Source organism: Myotis lucifugus, unplaced genomic scaffold, assembly GCF_000147115.1.
Source record: "Myotis lucifugus unplaced genomic scaffold, Myoluc2.0 scaffold_2007, whole genome shotgun sequence".
NCBI lineage: Eukaryota > Metazoa > Chordata > Mammalia > Chiroptera > Vespertilionidae > Myotis > Myotis lucifugus.
This window is the reverse complement of record NW_005873055.1, coordinates 27218-34816: the sequence shown is the minus strand read 5'-3', so window position 1 is coordinate 34816 and position 7599 is coordinate 27218. Positions and strand designations below refer to the sequence as shown.

Genomic DNA, 7599 nt, shown 5'->3' with positions numbered 1-7599 from the left:
AAGGTTTTGTATTTGTTTTTTTAAATATGTTATTGATCTCAGAGGGGAAGGGAGAGGGGCAGAGAAACATCCATAATGAGAGAGAACCATCAATCGGGTGCCTCTTGCACCCCCACAACGAGGATGGAGCCCACAACCCGGAATCAAACCAGAAATCAAACCATGACGTCCTGGTTTATAGGTCAATGTTCAACCACTGAGCTACACCGGCTGGACAGCGCCCAAGTGTAATCGCTGTGCCCACGAAAGAAACAGACGCCTTCACTGTGGGCTGTTTACTCTTTATTAACTTAGGGTTAGCACTGTGTTTGCTCTGAGGGCATCTTTCTTGGCGTCATGGGTTCGATCCACCTCTTTGAGGTGGGGGCCCAGCTCCCAGGGACACGTGGGCTTTGTGAGGACTGAGGGTGGAGCCCAACTGAATGGAAACATCCAAGCTCAAGAGAAAGTTTAAGGCAAAGGTTACTCCTGGTCCCGGGAGCCGATATGTGCATTTCCAGGGAAATATTGGGGCTCTCTGTTCACAGGACTCCCCTCGGTGAGAACCGGAAGAGGCAGCTGATCCACACGCCCACACTGGTTTGGCAGCAGGAGGTCCCGCCCGGCGGTCTGGCTTACAGTCTGGGCGGAGGACACCGGCGGCTGGGCCCTGTCACAGGTGGGGACGGCCCGTCCCGCAGGAGGCTGAGGTTGACCTTGGAGATGCTGGAAGCCCAGTGAGAAGGGACGGGCAAGGCCACATGCTTGACGTTCCACTTTGGTTGCAAGATTCGGTAAATGTGGGGGTTCCCAGGCAGGGCCTAGGGGTGCACATTGGGGTCCCATCCCCACAGGTATGCGGCCGGCGGGCTGAGTTCCAGGGGCCGCCACCCAGGGGCCGGCAGCAGAGCTGAATGAAGAGCTTGCACTCACACAGCCAGTTGGACTTCACCATCTCACAGGTCTCCTCTGCTGGGGAGAATAAAGGGGGGCCCAGTCAGATTGGGGGGTGTGGGGCTCCCTGCCCTGCAGTTACTGGTCACAGGCCTGGCTCACAGTGGCTGCAGGTGTGTTTGGCAACGCCTGAGGCCCGCCTCGCAGCTCAGGCAGTTCTCATCGCACCTGACCAGGAACTGACCCGGGACCCACTGGTTCAGAGGTCGACGCTCTAACCATTGAGCAACACCAGCCAGGGCTGAAAAATTTTTTTCCTGCCTCCCCCACCCCACCCCCATGCTTGTGTCCAAGACCTGACACTGAGAGCACCATCAGGCGGTCAGTGTGCTGGCAGTGGGGCTGCTGTCGCACTGGAATGGAACCCGTTAGCCACAGCACGGCCCACAGGTCACGAACAGTGCTTTGCAGGATTTGTGTTTAAAAGGTGCCTTTTTCTTTTCTTCTCCATAGTGGGTAAAACAGAATTAGGTTTATGAGTTTTAAAAACAACATAGGTATTTTTTAAATTGTAAACCTTTTCCAGTTCGTTCCCATGCAGCATTCCTCTGTCCTCACTGGGTGTTAAGGTCCAGGCCGGGCAGGGGTTACTGTGAAGGACTCACTGTCACAGGGCGTCTCCTACCTCAGGGAGGTCAGCGACTTGAGCGACGCCCGCGGGTCCAGGTCGCCCTGTGGAGGGAGAGCAGACCCCCCCCTGAGCCGCTGCGCACGGTGATGCCTGGGAGCGAGGACCATCCTGCTGCCGTCCTTCCCGCTCCGGAGCCCGATGCGCTTCCAGGGAACAAGCTGGTGAATGCACTGGAGCTTCTGCACCCTCCCATCCCGGCCATAACAGCTTCTCCACCCACAGCACCGATGGCTTTAAACAGCGCATTACACACACAGCGAGCTGGCGTGTGGGGCTGAAATGGCTCAGGGCCCTGCACTGTCTGGGAGGGTAGAGGCAACACTGATCACCTTTCAAATCTGACAAATGTGAGCAGACGCCTGTGGTGGCGGCCAGAGGGAGGGGGCGGGGGGAGGTGGCAGAGGCGGGGAACCGGGGCGTCTGTACTGGTGTCAGCAGCAGAAGTAGACACTTGGGCAGCACATCTGTGTGCGTCCCTAGGAGCTAGGAACAGAGCCAGCTGTTCAATAATTAATCTCTAAGGGGCTCCAGGAAAAACGGAACGAAGAGAGAGAGAGAGACGGAGCGCGCAGGAGTGAGAGGGAGCAACGAGGAGGGAAAACATAAAGGAGAGCGAGACAAGTCCGCTCCAGGGAAAGAAGATCCGCCAGGAAGCACAGCGAATGCAGAGCCGGGTCACCTCCCTGGAGGACAGGTTCCAGGCGGATCTAACCCATCACATGATGGGATGAGCATCGACCTAGGAACCAGGAGGTCAGGGTTCCATTCCCGGTCAGGGCACCAGCCCTGGCTCTGGGCTCCATCCCCAGTGTGGGGTGAGCAGGAGGCAGCCGATCAGTGATTCTCTCTCATCATTGATGCTTCTACCTCTCTCCCCCTCCCTTCCTCTCTGAAATCAATATAAATCTATTTTTGGGGTCAGAGTCTTTTGCTGCAGAATTTGAGTGACTAGTTGTGTGCGCCCTGAGATGAGATGGAAAAGGTTGGAAACCGCTGGGCGAGCCCGATGCAAAGCTAGGATCTCACCTGCATGAGAAAAGCGTCCTCCTTTCTCATCTTAGGAGGAAACGTGGAGGTGGCACTGGCAGCGGGGAGGACGCTCAGCCTGGGCAACAGACGCTGCCCCGGCGGCCACTCACCGGATCCTGTTGTTGTTCACCAGGAGGGTCTTCAGTCTCCTCAGCAGCGGGAAGCCGTCCAGCTTCCGGATTTCATTGTCAGAAAAGTCCATCGCATCGAACTGGTATAAGTTGCACCCAGATTCTCGATGACAGGGATCTTATAGCCTGTGAAGCAGAGAGGAAAAAAAGCCACAAGTATTAGTAAAACTAAAAGGCGCTAGAGTACATTAGCAGAATTTCCCAGTAATTTAATTTAAAAAAAAAGCTAGCATTCATTCAGAAAGTGTTTTTTACCTAGGCCCGGCCAGTGTCGCTCAGTGGTTGGCATCAGCCCATGACCCAGGAGGCCTCAGGTTCGATTCCAGGTCAGGGCACATGCCCGGGTTGCGGGCTCCACCCCAGTAGGGGGCATACAGGAGGCAGCTGATCGATGGTTCTCTCTCATCATGGATGTTCCTATCTCTCTCCCCCTCACCTCCTCTAAAAATCCACGGGAAAATATCCTGGGGAAGGATTAACAAGATGAGGCCGGGTAGAAGGACCTGGCTTTGTCCGCAAGGAGTCTAGGCCAGAAGCAGAGGCAGCAGCAGCTGCACTGAGACCCCGTGGTCCCCGTGGGAGCGGATCCCCGGCACAGACTGGACCAGGTCATACCCAAGGCGGTTGCTCTTCACGGTCTTCCTAATCCCCTTCTGATTTACTTCCTAATCCCCTTCTGATTTACTGGAGAGACAGCTGCCTGTCCCTCCGACTGCTGTGTTGTTGTTGCTCATCCTCCCCCTAGGACACATTTCCATTGGTTCTTAGAGTGGAAGGGAGGGGAGAGAAGAGAGAGGGACACATGGGTGGGTCGCCTCCTGCACACGCCCCGACCGGTCCCGATTGAACCTGCAACCCAGGAACCTGCTCTTGACCTCAAATGAACCCCTGACCCTTCAGTCCACGGGCCGACGCTCTAACCACTGAGACACCCGGCCCGGGACAGAGCACTTTCCTTTTCATGAAACTCCGTTTCCTCAGGGTCATTTCCAGGCTGACTGACCACAGTGCTCCCTGCCCCCGGGGATCTCCGCCATCTCTCAAGTCTGAAGGGGGCGGGCGTTGAGGATGCTCATTGGGGTGGGGCCATGGCCGGGAGGCGCACTGTAACCTTCATGGGGTTGCAGCAGCTCCGGATCAGACGGTTCACTGTCTGCGCTGACACGGGGCTGTTTGAGGAGAGACGGTCACCTGGTGACGCGTCTGCGTGAAGGGCCCGGGGCCGCAGACGCTGCTGAGGAAGCGCAGGGGGTCGGTCCTTGCTTCACGGACTTCGCTTTCTCCCTAATGGCCTCGCCCGCCCCGTGTGGCCAGAGCCCCCGAGGGTCTCGGGTTCGATCCCCGACCCGGTCAGGGCGTGTGCGGGAGGCAACAAGGCGATGTGTCTCTCTCACATGCATGTGTCTCTCCCCCCCCTTCCGCTCTCTCTAAAAAGAAAGAAAAAGTAAAGGACCAGCGCGCGCCCCTACCCTCGCTCTGACGCTATCACTTTAACGTGTTTCCTGGGAACCAGCCGCTCGCGCTCGAGCAGATCAGACTGAGAAACGGCCCCACGAGGCCGAACCGAACGCAGGCCCACGGATACGGGTCGGGCAGCGATCCGGGTCCCCGTGCCCCGAGCCGGCGGTGCACGGAGCCTCCGGGATGGTCCTCCGCCCCGCCCGCCAGACTCGGGCCGGGGCGGCCCAGGTGCAGCCCGCCCACTGCGGGGCGCACACGACAGGCCCGCGGGCCCAGCGCCAGCCCCCGGCCCCTCCCCGGACTCACCCTGTAGCTCGCGGTCCCGCACGGCGTTGGCGTCTGCGCCGCCTGCTCGATCAGCTCCGCCGTCAGCTTCACCATCCTGCCGCCTCCCTGCTCCCGCCCCGCGGCGCCCGGGGCTCCCGCCAGACAGTCCTCCCGGCGTGGCTCAGGCCAGTCACCAGACACACTTCCCTTTGTGACCCGCGCTGGCCGGCGAACGACCACTACACGGCGTGCCCGCGCGCCGCAGACGACCACTTCCGGGCGACCGGAACTCCTTCTGACACACTTCCGGACTAGCCCCGGCCCACCTGTAGACTCACCTCCCGGCATGCCCCGCGTAGACGACAGACGCACCTTCCGGCATGCCCCGGGTCGACGCCGACACACTTCCCGGCGTGCCCCGCGACTGACGCCAGACGCACTTCCCGGCATGCCCCGCGTATACGCCAGACACACCTCCCGGCATGCACCGGGTCGACGTCGACACACTTCCCGGCGTGCCCCGCGACTGACGCAAGACGCACTTCCCGGCATGCCCGGCGTATACGCCAGACACACCTCCCGGCATGCACCGGGTCGACGTCGACACACTTCCCGGCGTGCCCCGCGACTGACGCAAGACGCACTTCCCGGCATGCCCTGCTCGCCGCTAGCCTCACTTCCCGCGTGCACCGCGCCGACGTCGACACACTTCCGGTGTGCTCGCGCTCAACACCAAGGTACACATCCCAGCGTGCCTTGCGCCCTCAAACAGGCAGCGTTAATTGATCGGGCCGACATACTATCCACGCTCGCCGCTCGGCGCCCAGGCCGAAACAATCGAAGAGCCAGGCTCCCGATCTCTTGCGGTTCCGAGGTCCTGGGGCCCCCGGGCTACGTCCCCGGTTCTGGTTGCTATTCTGGGGGATCGCTGGAGTCTGGAGGGGCCCTGATTCTAAGCGTTTGTATCCGCTGATTAAGCAAAGTGTGAAGCACGCGAGTCTTTAAAAGGTTCCGGGAAGAGGATTGTCGAGAAATGCAGATTCAATGCACAGGGTGGCTCTCCCGGGAAGGGGGTGCAGCGGGGTCTCTGGCCGCCTGCGAAGGGCCTTCCTGGGACAACGAGCCACATGTGAACCCGTCAAAGGATTGGACCGTAGAGACGCTCAGGGTTAATTTCCTGATTCTGATGGTTGTGCCGGAGAAGGCCCTTGTTTATAGGAAATCGCCTAGGAAGTATTTGGGAGGAAATAAATTTAAAATACTTGGGAGGTGGTAGGGTGTCACATGGGTGATGTCAGATCGCTCATGAAGAGAATTATCTGTAGCAGTAACTTGTCTGTAGTTTGCATTGTGATGACTTAAAAAAAGTTTAAACCTCATGCAATTCCAGAGATGTCCACAAGGCGGCGCCCTCATAATGAGTTTTCTGTAGTTTGCATTGTGATGACTTTAAACAAACCCGCTGCAATTCCAGATATGTCCACAAGGCGGCGCGCTCAGCCCACACAACTGGTTTTGCTTGCCATTCCGCTAGTTGGGGTTTAAAAAGGTTTTGTGGGGGTTTTTTCTTATGTTATTGATCTCAGAGGGGAAGGAAGAGGGTCAGAGTGAAACACCAATTTTGAGAGAGAATCATAGATCAGCAGCCTCATGCACACCCCACACCCGAGATGCAGCCCCCAACCGGGGCATGTGCTTGACTGGGATTCCAACCGCGGGACCTCCTGGTTCATAGGTCGACACTCAACCACTGAGCCACACTGGCCGGAGGGTATTCTGTTGTTTTAATGGTCTCCTCTGCAATTAAAGCTCAAAAGAACAGAGACAAAAAGGACGTTTTCCAGGCACTCGAGACTCTGGGACGGCCTCTGCTCTCGAACCCTCACCCTCAGCCTGAGAACCTGCAGCCACGGGCAGGCTGCCCCCAGGACAGGGTCCCCCAAGGCACTAATTTCTCTGCCTCCTGAGGTGCCTCCTCTAGGCTTCCTGCTGCTGCCCCACTGACCTGACAGGCCATCCCCAACCGGAGCCTTGCAAGTTGGACTCAGCTGGCACTGTTTTGTTCCTTTTAAAAAAAAATATATTTTTTTTATTGATTTCAGAGAGGAAGGGAGAGGGATAAACATCCATGATGAGAATCACTGATCAGCTGCCTCCTGTACCTCCAACCCGGAATCCAACTAGGAATCGGACCCTTGACCTCCCGGTTCATAGGTCAAAGCTCAACCACTGAGCCACACCGGCCAGGCAGCACCCACGTGTAATCGCTGTGCCCAGGAAAGAAACAGACGCCTTCACTGTGGGCTGTTAACTGTTATTAACTTTGGGTTAGCGCTGCATTTGCTCTGAGGGCGTCTTTCTCGGTGTCATGGGTTCGATCCACCCCTGCGGGGGGCCCCCCACTGCCATACTCGGGAACCGATCTCTTGCGGTTTGGAGGTCCTGGGGCGCCCGGGCTACGTTCCCGATTCTGGTTGCGTACTTGGGGGGGTCTCTGGGGTCTGGAGGGGCCCTGATTCTAGAAATCGCCTAAGTATTTGCGAGAAAAAATATTAAAATGTTTGGGCGGTGGTAGGGTGTCACATGGGTGATGTCAGATCGCTCATGAAGACAATTCTCTGTACCAGTAACTTGTCTGTAGTTTGCATTGTGATGACTTAAAAAAAGTTTAAACAAACCTCATGCAATTCCAGAGATGTCCACAAGGCGGCGCCCTCACACCACAAAACTGGTTTTATCAGGTGTACCGGTTAATAATGCGGATTTTTTTCACTCGTTACTAGTAATGAATTAAAACTTCCCGCAAATGCTCTTTTTGGCACGAAATTCGACATTTTTAGGCCTAAAAATATCTACGATGCTAACACCTTCAGCAAATTGGACATAGGAAGTTTTGAAGCTTGTCAATACAACAAATTAGCACACATGTCAAATTGCATATATACCAACACATGTGCACTGATACTTGTCATTCGCTTGCTGGGTTTTAAAAAAGGTTTTGTAGTTTTGTTTTTTAAAATATGTTATTGACCTCAGAGGGGGAGGGAGAGGGGCAGAGAGAGAAACATCAGTGATGAGAGTCATGGATGGGCTGCCTCCTGCACCCCCACACCCAAGGCCTGTGCCCTGACTGGGAATGGAACCCCG

General features: G+C 56.7%; 1 long non-coding RNA gene and 1 other non-coding gene across 5 annotated transcripts; both read right to left on the bottom strand.

Moving 5' to 3' along the window:
* Nucleotides 1-265: 265 nt before the first annotated feature.
* Nucleotides 266-4937, bottom strand: LOC102430611. Of its 4 annotated transcripts, none has more exons than XR_002827622.1 (4): nt 4492-4822; nt 2704-2850; nt 1451-1605; nt 266-948 (listed from the first exon to the last, which is right to left on the bottom strand). It is a non-coding gene; the product is annotated as an uncharacterized LOC102430611 (long non-coding RNA). The 4 variants fall into 4 exon arrangements; XR_002827621.1 differs by having other exon boundaries at nt 266-951; nt 4492-4821; XR_002827623.1 differs by lacking the exon at nt 266-948 and having other exon boundaries at nt 1214-1605; nt 2591-2850; nt 4492-4937.
* On the bottom strand, nt 1215-1339 carry LOC111824528. Its single transcript, XR_002827624.1, has one exon. It is a non-coding gene; the product is annotated as a small nucleolar RNA SNORA54 (small nucleolar RNA).
* Nucleotides 4938-7599: the final 2662 nt, after the last annotated feature.